Source organism: Delphinapterus leucas, chromosome 3, assembly GCF_059928025.1.
Source record: "Delphinapterus leucas isolate spDelLeu-1000000601 "Yukka" chromosome 3, BTC_Dleu_Yukka2, whole genome shotgun sequence".
Classification (NCBI taxonomy): domain Eukaryota; kingdom Metazoa; phylum Chordata; class Mammalia; order Artiodactyla; family Monodontidae; genus Delphinapterus; species Delphinapterus leucas.
This window is the reverse complement of record NC_143131.1, coordinates 84,769,052-84,782,931: the sequence shown is the minus strand read 5'-3', so window position 1 is coordinate 84,782,931 and position 13,880 is coordinate 84,769,052. Positions and strand designations below refer to the sequence as shown.

General features: G+C 37.7%; 1 protein-coding gene across 15 annotated transcripts in view; it reads right to left on the bottom strand.

Annotated features, from left to right (window-relative positions):
* The window catches only part of PAM (peptidylglycine alpha-amidating monooxygenase), a 280,621-nt gene that overhangs the window by 134,372 nt on the left and 132,369 nt on the right, over positions 1 to 13,880 (bottom strand). The gene's annotated exons all lie outside the window — the stretch shown is intronic.

Genomic DNA, 13,880 nt, shown 5'->3' with positions numbered 1-13,880 from the left:
TAGCAGCAGACTTGGAAGCATTAAAAGAATGCTAGATTTGGCTTTTATTTGCTTCAGTGGCACTTCAAATCTCTTTGGCTATTGTAGAAGGTTTTCAGGTCATCACAAACCGAAGTGAAAAGGGAATATTGTGGGCAGTAACTGTATGAAATACCTTATTTATTTCAACTGACTCCTGCCACAATTGATTGAAGGACTAACGTCTCCTTATGCCTAAGAGCTGTGGGCTTCGAGACCCAAGCTTACTGTGCTAATTAAATAAACTCTAGGCAGAAGATTGAACAGTATATACCTCTGGCAGAGTCAAAGAATTCACGTTGAGCAAGATAAATTTTTTACTCTCAACTGAGCTATTCAGGGCAGGAACTTAATTTCCTCACCCTTGAGCACAGTTTTCTCCATTTTGTATTATGGAGCAGTTAGGACCGCAGAAAAACCATACAGAGACTATTTGTTAACTTCTAAACTTGTTTGACCTCACTACAGTCACCTCTTTAATACCTGCATTTGCCCAGACTACCAATCTATCTTCTTTCTTACATCTACTGTGTCTACCTTCAAAGTCTGAGGCAAGGGTCTTCCCTGGTGGCACAGTGGTTAAGAATCCGCCTGCCAATGCAGGGGACACGGGTTCGATCCCCGGTCCGGAAATATCCCACATGCCATGGAGCAACTAAGCCTGTGCACCACAACTATTGAGCCTGTGCTCTAGAGCCCACAAGCCAGAACTACTGAGCCCACGTGCCACAACTACTGAAGCCCGCGCGCCTAGAGCCTGTGCGCCGCAACAAGAGAAGCCACCGCAATGAGCTGCCCGTGCACCGCCAAGAAGAGTAGCCCCCGCTCTCCGCAACTAGAGAAAGCCCCCGCGCAGCAACATAGACCCAAGGCAGCCATAAATAAATAAATAAATAAATACAAAGTCTGAGGCAAGTAGATGAAACCACAACAGTAAAATATCTGTGAATACTACCTTAGCGTTTATGAAAAATACATTAAGGAGATGAAGTTAACATTTTAACATGTCCAAAATAGGAAAGCTAAATATTATAACTAAAACCATCAATTGTAGAAATAGTAAACAGAGAATCTGCATCTTCACAGCAAAATGATCACTCAGCTGGAAGCAAATGATTTAACCATAGTTCAGTACAGCTTACCACAAAATGAAAATTTTTTATTTCCACAAATAGTGAAGACTGAAATATTTTAGTGGTATTTTTCTGCCTGTATTTAATTTGATGTCGCTTCTGTTAAGAGTTTGTTGTTCTGTTTTGGATTCTATTTCCAAATTAAAACATTTAAAAATAATCTATTACAGAGCGTTAGCTTTTTCAGTCTTATATAAAATTACTAAATAAGGGTGTTAAAGTGTTAACTGTGCGCACCTCTGAGATCTATGAAAGGAAATATTCTAATCTCACAGAAACATCATTTGCCCTTTATAAATCGATGTTGCCATGGTAAATGTTTTCATTTAATACTGGATTAGCTGAGGTGGGAGGATGACACGGTGTATAGCGGCAATGTACTCCCTGTATTTATATACTTTCCTCTTCAAAAATGCTCTAAGGTTTGTTGGATGGGGTGACTTTTGCATGCTAAGACAGAGCCATGCCTTTAGTGTGTACATCAGATTTGTCCCTTTATACAAGATTGAGTAGATTACATTATCTGTGAAAGGCAATCGGTACCTGGAAAGAGTGTGTTCTGCACTTTTGCTTAAAGAATGCAACATTCATGTGGAGTGGCTCCAAATGCTCCTCTTAAATAGGGTTATTGAAATATTAATTCAGACTACATAAATCCAGAAATAAGTGAAACAAAGAGGATTTTTCTGGTGGCTAATAAGTGCAAAGAGAATCACTTTTGTTGCCAGTGTGGAAGGATATGCATGGTTGCCTTCCACAAATACCTTCAGACCGACTATAATAGAAGAATGACCCCCCTATAAATCTGGCTTTATATGTTTCTAAATGTGTACAAAATTTCCTAAATTCTTTCATTAACCAGGCTCTCCTAATAGCACTGTTGCAAAGCAGAGGAATAGGAATTAAAAGTTTATCAATTAGAGGCATTGTGTGGAAAACCCCTCTAGAGATTTCTAGAACATTAAGGGTTTATATTAGGAAAGTAGAAGATCCTTTTTGTTGGTATTCTTTTTGTTAGTAATATTGTTTCTTCCTTTGTTAATTTTTAACAATTATAAAATAATAGATGATTTTTTTTTAATGATAAAACAGCTTGGATATATACTAAAAGTCTGTTGTCATCCTCCTTCATTGCTGCCTCTCCAAGGGAACCAGCATTTACAGCTTAAAGTGCCTCTTTCCAACTTCCTCCATGCTTGTACAAAAATGTATATCCAAACAGACACACATATATAGAAATTTTGTTATTATTTATTTTTATTAAGATGGGGTCACACTCTGCACATGACTGCAGTTTGCTTCTCTCACTTAATACACAACAATACTTCTAAGGCAAGGTACACAGACCTATCTTAGTTTTTCACTCATTGCATAATATTTTATAGAATGATCTCCCATAATTTTAAAGAAATGAATATTTTTACTTTAAAAGATAATTCCAGATAACTTTATTAAAAAGCTTGTGACAATGTATCCTCCAACAACAATGTATGAGCCTGCCCATGTCTTTTCATCCTTAAAAGCTCTATTATAGCTCTTTTTAATATTTTTTGCCGTGGTAATGGGTTAAAAAAATATATCTTTTTTCTTTAGCTTTAATTTTTATGATTATTAACAGGGTTGAACTTTTTTCCATTCTGTTAATTTAACATTAATATCCTTCATTTGCATTTTTGTGTGTGTGTGTGTTACGCAGGCCTCTCACTGATGTGGCCTCTCCCGTCACAGAGCACACGCTCCGGACGCGCAGGCTCAGCGGCCATGGCTCACGGGCCCAGCCGCTCCATGGCATGCGGGATCCTCCCGGACCGGGGCACAAACTCGCGTCCCCTGCAGCGGCAGGCGGACTCTCAACCACTGTGCCACCAGGGAAGCCCCCTTCATTTGCTTTTCTTTTAGGTTGCTTGTCTTCTCAGTAGTCTGTGCGACCTCTTTTTATATTTGGCATATTAGCCTTTTTTCTGTCATATATGTTTTTTTACTCATTCTCAGTCTACTCTTAAACAATGTGTGTGTGTGTGTGTGTGTGTGTGTGTGTGTGTGTGTATGTAATCCTTTTACCTTTCTAGTTTCTTCTATAGTTAGTGACCTGTTCAGTTTTTTAAAGACCTTTTTAGGTCAATTTGGGTAGCTAATTATTTTCTAGAAAATCACCATTTCCTCAAGATTATTAAAGTTACCAACAGATGGGACTTCCCTGGTGGTGCAGTGGTTAAGAATCCACCTGCCGATGCAGGGGACACAGGTTCGATCACTGGTCCGGGAAGACCCCACATGCCGCATAGCAACTAAGCCCATGAGCCACAACTACTGAAGCCTGCACACCTAGAGCCCGGGCTGCACAACAAGAGAAGCCACCGCAATGAGATGCCCGTGCCCCGCAACGAAGAGTAGCCCCTGCTCACTGCAACTAGAGAAAGCCCGCACACAGCAACAAAGACCCAATGCAGCCAAAAATGAATAAATAAATAAATTTATTGTTAAAAAAAATTTACCAACAGAGGTGCACATAATAGTATCTAAAATGTTTTCTTTACACTTTCTAATGATAATGCATAATTTTTTCACTTTTTAATCTTTAGTTAGGCTTGCCATGAGCTTATCCATTTTAATGGATATTCAAAGAAATGATTTCTTATTTCGTTTATATTATTTGACCTATTTTATAAATTTCAGCTTTTATCTTTATTAATTCTTCCTTTTCACTGATTTGATTGCTATCTTCCTCATTTTTTTTTTTTTTTTTTTTTTTTTTGCGGTACGCGGGCCTCTCACTGTTGTGGCCTCTCCCGTTGCGGAGCACAGGCTCCGGACGCGCAGGCTCAGCGGCCATGGCTCACGGGCCCAGCCGTTCTGCAGCATGTGGTATCTTCCTGGACCGGGGCACGAACCTGTGTCCCCTGCATCGGCAGGCAGACTCTCAACCGCTGCGCCACCAGGGAAGCCCTATCTTCCTCATTTTTAAGTTGAATTATCTATATAATTTTACTTTCATTCTACTTTTTCATTATAAAAGAATTTAAGGATATCAGTTTTTCTCTGAGTACTGCTTTAGCTGGGTCTCATGGGTTTTGTTATAAAGTATTTGCCTTGCCGTTACTCTCTAGATAATTTATAATTTCAGTTTTTATTTTTCTCCTTGTTTCATGGGTTGTATAGAAGAATGGTCCTTAATTTCTAAGTAGAAAGTTTTCCATGGCATCTCTTAATAGTCTATTTCTAGTTTTATTGGATTATCATCAGAGGGTAAGAGCTATAAAACTCTAATTATTGTAGTAAACTGAAGTTTCTTAATGTCTAGCTAAGTGATTTTTTAAAAATATTTTATATACATTCAAAAATGTATATTCTCTTTCTAAAATGTAAAATTTTATGTCTACATATATATTAAATTACATTTACTGTATGTTAAAAATATTAAATTATTCTGTTGACTGAAATATTCAAGTTCTTTACACATTTCCTTTTTGGAGTCTATTTGATATACCAAATATCCCTCTATAATTGTATTATAACCAACTTCACCCTAAATTTTTGTTTTACATGTTTCACAGTGATGGTTTTGGTGCCTAAAGGTATATAACTGTTCTCTTAGTAAACTGTGCCTACTAGATTCTTTTAAAGACAAAATGATAAAAGTTGAGGTTCTGATTATGTCATCTGTTTACAGCACTATTTCTAGAATGGTGCCCTTTAGAGGGATTCTATATTGCTTCTATTTTATGTTGTTTTTTTGGCTGCGAGGCATGTGGGATCTCAGCTCCCGACCACGGATCAAACCCACACTCCCTGCTTTGGAAGGCAAAGTCTTAACCATTGGACCACCAGGGAAGTCCCTTTATAGGGATTCGAAATGTTTGTTTCCAAATCTCTCTCTCTATCCGTGAACTACATTCTTCAAATCCTACTGCCTCCACAAAGATTTTCCTAATGAAGAAAGAGAGAAATGCAGAGTCTAATCTGCTTGTATAATGTGCTTTAGAAAATTATGATTGTGGTCCTGACCAAAGTATTGTTGCAATCACCCTCTTCATGCTCAACTTGATCCTTTCTAATTCTTTATTTCAACTATTCTAAGGTATTTATAATACCTTGGTGCCTTGCATTAGCTACTTGATAACATGCCTTAACTCATCCATTGTAATGTACTTTAGGGCAAAAATAATAATAACTAATTATTTCCTGAGTGATATTGGGCTTTACACATATTAACTCCCTTAACTACAATCCTATCAGGTAAGAACTATTATTATCCCCATTTTACAGATGAGGAAACTGCAGCTCATTAAGGGTTAAATATCTTGCCTAAGATCTTGCAGCCAGCAAGTTGCAGAACTAGAGTTCTGATTTGTCTTTTCCCCATAATGACTTATAACAGGAATAAGGGATGAGAGACAAAGGAGTAGAAAAAGATTGCAGGAAAAATGAAGAACTTTGGAGGTCGCTATAAAGTCTTTGGTTTTAAACGTGAGGGGTATGAAAAGTTCTTAAAGGGTATTCGTAGAAGGGTGATGTGATCTGATTTCTGTTTTAACAGGATCCCTGTGGCTGCAGTATAGAGCACAGACTCTAGGGATATAAGAGTGCAAGGCGGATCAGTTGGGAGAGCTATTGTAATAATCCAGAAAAGATGATGGTGCATGGGCCAGAGTGGGAAAGATGGGTGTGGTGACAAAGGGCTGGATTCTGGATATATTTGGAAGGTAGAACCAATAAGATTTTCTGGCATATCGTTTATGGGGTGTGAGAAAGAAGAGCCAAGAAAGACGCCAGTCTATTTGGCCTAGAGAAACTATAACACAGAAATTGTCATTTACCGAGATGGAGAAGTATGAAATACAACATTTCAAATGAGAACTCTTGGGGGCTTCCCTGGTGGTGCAGTGGTTAGGAGTCCGCCTGCCGATGCAGGGGACACGGGTTTGTGCCCCGGTCCGGGAGGATCCCACATGCCACGGAGCGACTGGGCCCGTGAGCCATGGCCACTGAGCCTGCGCGTCCAGAGCCTGTGCTCCGCAACGGGAGAGGCCACAACAGTGAGAGGCCAGCGTACCGCAAAAAAAAAAAAAAAAAAGTTATTGAACAATTTAGGATGGAGCCAGTAATTTATATTTTGTCTTTTTAACTAAAGGAAGCTTTTATTTTACAATATATGTGTAATAAAAAAAATGTCTATAATAGTAACATTTTCTGGGAAACACATAGGCCATTAATAGATTGGCAGCACAGAATTATGAAATAAGCATGCATCTCAGATTCAAATAAATCTGTATTTAAATCCTTGTTCTTCAATTTACTGGCTATTTGGCTATGGATTTATAGCTTATTTAATCTCCCTTAGTTTCAATTTCTCATACAAAAAAATTGGAATGATAGTACCTTGAACACAAAGTTTTTATGAGAATTAATGAGCCAGGGCTTGTAAAGTGCCTAGTACAGTAGCGTGACATAATGAGCACTGAATAAATGTTTTCTCCTTTAAAAAATTTACCAGAAAAAAAGAAAACAAAAAGGACTCTAAATCTTATTGAGAAAACAGGTGATCATAAGGGGGTCTCTTACACTGTAGTTACTTTTTCTAATATCCTCTTTAGGTATCATGTTAATTCAAAAATATCAAACATTAATTGAAAATAAAAGTCTCCTTTTTATTTCTCATTTTTAATAAAGAAAGGAAAAAATGGTCAATGTATATTTGCAGCTCTGAACTCAGATATATGACATGTTTAGATTATTCTCACAGTGGCAAACATTGTTAATAGTTCAACCATATGTTCCCTAAGTGGACATTAAATAGGTTTTAGTAAAAATAAAGGTGAAGCATCATAATTTAAACTTAACAATTAGCAATGAGCTACATGAAACTTTAATTTGCCATTTACAAGATCCATTTAACATTTTTGTATTCTATTTATTTGTCTAGTTGAGCCTTGCTGTTAAAACAAGGGGTGAATTATACAAATAAATACAACTTAAGAATTTGACATGTAGCATCCTAAATGATACCAATCCTGAACATTCAAAAGAGAAAGTGGAAAAAACAATTTAATGTGACGCAGCTAAGTAAACAAAAAAGGGCCTGGTAACCGTCCTTTCTAATAATCACAAAATTCTCTTTGCTATTAGCTTCTCCATTGGTAAAACAGATAATATTACGTCCTCAGTTTGGGGAGGGGAAAGGGTATAGCATTTTAATCTCCTTTGTTGCTCTTTTTCCAAATCTTGGAATTTTATACACTTTGCCTAAGTCTTCCTAAATAAAAAGCAAATACTAGTCCAGAATTTGGATATTTCTTGATTTCCCTTCTTCAATAACAAGATCACCATCCTCTTTCTATTCTTTCATAAAGGGAGAAAAAAATAAGAACAGAGGAAAAAGAAACACTAAAAGCCATAAGCCATGTTCATTTTAAGACAATGACTTAATGGAACCAGTTTTCACTCATAGTCTATTTTTTCCTGCAGCAGAAACGCACTGGTGCAGGACTTGCTACTGGAGCCACCACTTCTGTCTTTCACACTCTTGGCCTCACAGTTCTTAATATTTTCCAGACAGCTTCTCACAGTCAAATCCCATTAGCCATGTTTGTTCAAGTGTACAGATTGAATCAGAAGAGGTGTAGGGGCAGACAGGCCAGAGGACTAGAGAAGGTAAGAAGGAACTGATTGCTAATCACAGAGAGGTGGTCAGGGAATCCATGGGGGTTGCAAGTTCAAGCTCTGGGGTCAGGTGCGGATAGCCCCTGGCATTTCCCAGCAATCACCCAGCTGCTTTAGGAAGAGCTCGGATCCATTCTCTACAATGAGTATAACAGATAACCTACGGCTGATGCCCAGAAGGCTGAAGTTAATTTTCTCCTTTTGTGCAATGAGGCTTAAGCGGAAAGTCAAGCTGGCCTGTGAGGAGAAATGGAAGTGTGGGGTGTCTCCCTTCCTTTAATTTTTGTGTCCAAAAGAAAAAAGAGTTTTTATTTTTAAAAAATGCAAATATTATTACATACTAATAACTAGAGCTGAGACAAGTAAATTACAAACCCCGAAGAACTGAAAATTATTCCAGTAAAGCCTCACTTTTCTGGGATCCTTTCTAATTTTGTCCTGAATTTTAAACACTAACTAGGGACACTTTTTTTTTTCCCCATAATGATTGAATTAAAAATATATAGATTTGGGACTTCCCTGGTGGCACAGTGGTTGGGAGTCTGCCTGCCAGTGCAGGGGACAAGGGTTCGATCCTTGGTCCGGGAAGATCCCACATGCTGCAGAGCAACTAAGCCCGTGCGCCACAACTACTGAGCTTGTGCTCTATAGAGCCCGCGAGCCACAACTGCTGAGCCTGCGTGCCGCAACTGCTGAGGCCTGCGTGCCTGGAGCCCGTGCTCCACAACAGAAGAGGCCACCGCAGTGAGAAGCCCAACACCACAGCAAAGAGTAGCCCCCGCTTGCCACAACTACAGAAAGCCCATGTGCAGCAACGAAGACCCAACGCAACCAAAAATAAATAGAATTGATTCTTAAAAAAATAAAATATATATATATATATATATATATATATATATATATATATTTAACATGTTACAATATCCCCCAAATCAGCCATAAGGCAAACTTCTGTATAACTAAGTGACTTTACATGAAAAGGTTTAATCAGCATTCTAAACATAAAATGAAAGCACCACCACAATTCTGCATTTACCTTGTGTATTACCTCTTTGATAAGCATATATCCTGAGGAAATGGTGTTTATAAGTGATCTTATGATAATAGCTTGATGTTTTAAAACTGATTTCTTAAACTAGTGCAGTAAGAAAAGACTGTGAAAGCTGGGTTCTCATTATGTGGTTGTACATGCCTTGTGGAGGTAAGTGAACTTTCTCCCTTCTTCTGTTAGAAAATGAAAAAGTTAAAATATATTAGTAAACATTTTCTAATGGTTCTTCATTGGGGAGAAAAAAGCAAAGGGAAACATCGAGGGAAGCTCTTGAGAAAATTTTGTAGGGAGTATTTTGTTCATTCTGGTTTTATTTCAACAACTACATTCTTTCACCATTATTTTAAAATAAGTGATAACTTAAGGCTCTAATTTCAAGTTTTTCAACTTGTTGCTCTGGGTTGTCTGATCTTTAAACTCAGAATTGTTCTATTTTCTTTCATTCCTGGTGATAGATATTTGTGCTTAGGAACACAGAGGAAGACCACTTTCTGATTTTAAAGCATGATCTGTGACTCTTCAAAAGATAAAGAATGAGACCATAATTTGCAAGAGATTCAGAAAGGAAACAGTGTATTCCTTCATAGTTCTCAAATCACTCCCAAATTAAGGGAAGAAAATGGCAGCCTAACACATCCTAATGGAAAGAAATTCAATTATTACATGGTTTCAAGTTATTAGGTTCAAGAGAAAATATTTAATTTTTGTAAAATTATATTTTTTACAAATTAGTTTACATTTGTGAATCCTTAAACCAAGACTGCAGAGGACCTATGTGGCACAAATAACAATTAAATAAAATGCTATGTAAACACAGGATTTGAAAGGGCTTGAACTAGATAAGAGTAATTTTTTTAATAAGGTCAATGTACAAAGTTCTCAGCAAAGTGAGGAAATCTAGGCTGATTTCAAATAAATATAGAAAAAAATTAAGGTTTCATACTTATGAAATTCCTTTTGATAACTTCTTTTCTAGGCATAAAAGATATATAAGAACTTTGAGAAGAACATACATCCATTCTCAGTGTTCATTCTCTGATCATAAGGGCTATTTTTAATGGAAATTACTTAAGAATAAGCACACTGAAAGATTTACTTCCTTGCTTACTTTCCCCAGGTTTCTTTGACCCCAGTTCATACTTCCTATTTTTCTTCATTGGCCACCTTTCCTCTCCTTATTATGATGTCTTACCTTCTCCATGAAGTAATTACTGGAAGTAAAGGGCTGGCAATTTCCTTCTCATCTTAAGGCTCTTTCACATTTCCCTCAACACACAAAATAACAATGAATTCATATTTTGTAAGAACTTAGCACATACAGGGCAACTGAACAATGCCACTGGTATTACCTTGCTCAGTCCTCAGAAGAACCCTGGGTACGTACTATTATTTTTTATTTTTTATTTTTTTGCGGTACACGGGCCTCTCACCGCTGTGGCCTCTCCCGTTGCGGAGCACAGGCTCCGGACGCATAGGCTCAGCGGCCATGGCTCACGGGCCCAGCCGCTCCGCGGCACGCGGGATCCTCCCGGACCGGGGCACGAACCCGCGTCCCCTGCATCGGCAGGCGGACTCTCAACCACTGCGCCACCAGGTAAGCCCGGTACGTACTATTATTATTCTGTCTACAGATAAAGGAGCAGGACCAGCTAGTTAAGAAAATTCCTGAGCTGACACTACAAGAGCTGGGACAAAAATGCTGTCAGCCTGGTTCCAAAACCTACATTCTAGCCCACTAGATTTGGCTGATATTGAGACAATACACTTTATGTCAACTCACTGTAATTATGTCTTATTTATTTTATTTTATAATCAAACCCCCATGGGATAGTTAACACATCAAATTGATGATAGCACCTTACAATGACCATGAGCTGGCAGCTTATCAAATTATTTTGTTTGTTGAGATGACAGCTGGTGACAGCAAAAACTCACAGGGGCCCTTGGTTAGAAAGAAAATCAAATGAGGAAGAAAAAGTGTTAAAAGAAAGAGTCTCAAAATATCACCACTTCAAGGCTCTGGATTTGAAGCCAGTGCCATCAGACACCAGATTCTACTTACTTTACCTCTATTCTAGGCTACTTAAAAGCTGCTTACTCTTCTCCCTAATCTTCCCAAAGCCTGAAAAACACTGATTAACAAGAAATTTATTAAAGAGGATGGAAATTATTTTTTGAAATTTCAAGTCAGAAGACAAAGAGTGAGCTCACTTTGAATATAAAATTGACATTGCAATAGATAATAAACTACTTTCCCTAGACTCTCCAAAGCTGGTTTAATGGGAGCAATTTTTTAAAAGGCTGCTTTGAAGTCTAGGGTATGGCTGAATGGACTGCATCTCAGAGGTCTGACATGATTGGATATTCTTTGGTAAGACACCAATCTAGATCTGTATTCCATCAACAAAATTAGTTAGTTGTACTATCTGAATTATAGCTAAGGTTCTTTCCACCTCTACTCTACATCTGCTTGTTTCGCTATCCAAGCCTACCTAACAAACTCAAGTTCCCCGAGGAAAACACTTAAATCAGATTCATTGATGCATCATTCGTTATTGCCAAAACTTAAGATTTACTTTATGAAAAAAAAAATCTGTTGAGTGAATATATCTCTTTAACCAACTTGGTCTGCCTCAATTAACAACTCAAGTTCTGGGTCCTCAGTTCCTTCTTTCCTTAACCTTTGTTGTTCTTCTTGATCTTCTGCCATCAAAAAAAATACATTTTAACTTCTCAAGGCCCTTCCTTGTTTCTATGCTTTCCTTATATGATATTTTCTTATATGATTTTTTAAATGTTCTGGTCTTCATATTATAGTTATTCTTGATTTCTTTTTCCTTTTTTTTTTTTTTTGTTGTTGTTCTTTATCAGTTTCTCCATGTTTTTTGGCCAACTGTTCTTATTCCCTTCCATCGTTTATTTTTGTCCTCTAATAGTTGTTCTTTCTTTCTTTCCTTGCCTTCTTAGCTCCTTTTCTCTTAAGGATCTGTATTAAACTTAGTTTCATCTGCATTTTAAGAAAAGAATACTTTCTCCACCAAAAGTATTCACACTATCACAGTTCTGGATCTTCCTCACTAAGAACAGAGTTTAGGAGGAAAGGGTTTCTGGGGTTTCTGTATCCATCTCTTCCTGGGTACACTCAACAGGAGTATAATTACCACTTCTCATGAAGGTTTATTAGGTATATGACCTATATGTCAGCCTGATCAAGTCAGTAAATACTCGTGGCATGTGGTCAATAGAAAGTGGTAGGGAAAGTGGAAGAAACATTCAACAACCAGTTCTGAGCTGACCAGACAGAACAAGGGAATCTCTTACCCAGTTAGGCAGCTTCAGTTACAAGTCAGAGAAAACCCAACTTAGTCTGGTTGAAACAAGAAAGGCTAACATAAAGGAAAATTGCCTAAGTAGCAATGTCAGCAAGAACCTCTGTTCTTTCAGTCTTTGCATTGCCGTCTACGGTATTAGTTTTGTTCTAGACATGGCTCCTCTCACGAACTCAGCAGACCCTAGGACTACATGCTCTTTGCTCACATGCAACAAAAACATGCGTTCCCAGCAAAAGATTTGATCGGACTGGTCTAGGTCACACACCTTCTTCTCAACCAGTCATTGTGGAAGGAGAAGTGGAATGCAGTGATTTGCTGATCCTACTCTATGTACTCCACCTCTGGATCCTGGGTAGACAGCTCCAGGAACCACATGGTTTCAGAGGAGCAGCAACGAGGAACTGTATTCTGGGAAGGCAACCAGCAAATGTCCACTGCACGAGGCAAAGCTGAATGCAGCTAGTGCAAAATAACAAGCTGTAATTTACTTGTTAATATACGTTCTTTTTTCCACAGAGTTATTTTTCTAATTATAAGATTACAAAAAAGTGAGTTAACACATTTTACTTTACGAAAATAGAGTTCCTTTTTATTCTTTTATAATCAATTCCTTTAGGACTCTTTCTGAGAATGTTCACCCCAACACAGTTACCTATTATTATTAAATAATTTAAATGTTTTTACTGTAAAATAATGAGAAGAAGAAACACAATAATAACAAACTACAGCAAAAGATTATTTGAGAAAATGATATTCTTGTAGGAGAAAAGTGCTTAAAGACTAATTAGTGAATTTTTTTTAAAATATTTATTTATTTGGTTGTGCCAGGTCTTAGTTGCAACAGGCGGGCTCCCTAGTTGTGGCATGCAAACTCTTAGTTGCGGCATGCATGTGGGATCTAGTTCCCTGACCAGAGATCAAGCCCAGGCCCGCTGCACCACCAGGGAAGTCCCATGAATATTTTTAAAAAGTAATATAATGCCACTTTAAACAAATATATGGAAAAATCACTTTTAAAAGTGAGAAGAGAAAGAAGAATCACATTTCATAAGTGAGCAACTATCACTGTTCTCTCCTATTCCCAATCTCATTATATCTCTTTTTACTAAGTACTAAATAAAGACCTTATAAAATTAAAGGCCAGGACACTAATAACTAAACACACAGAAAAGTAATTTGCCTGGTCATTTGTGGATGGGCAGGGGTGAGGAGGTGAGGGCCAATTTGACAACAGTAGTTATTTATAGATACTTAGACCATACACAGGTATTGTATTCAAATAAATGCATGTCAATCCTTAGTCCTTCAAAAAGACCACGTGTATTTTCTTAGAGCTTCCAAATGTCAATTTCAAAAGTATTCTCCCCAATACTAGAATACCTTTATTTTCTCAGTACTTTAAAATAGAAGAAATTAAAGAAAAATAGAATGTTATCTGCAACAATGAGTCATCAGCCACTGCAGCTCTACAACACCCAGGTCTTCCCCTGTCTCTGCAGCCCTTCAAAAGAGGAAGACTATCTTTTAATGACGCACATAAATCCCTGCACTGCCTGGCTGAAAAGCATAATTAATTCTGGCCTTTTTATGCTTAATGAAACACCTTGCTCACATGACAGCAGTGGGTTTGAGCTTCTCCTGTATACCTAAAATAGGGAAAGCCCTAGCAACAACCCAGTTCTACTC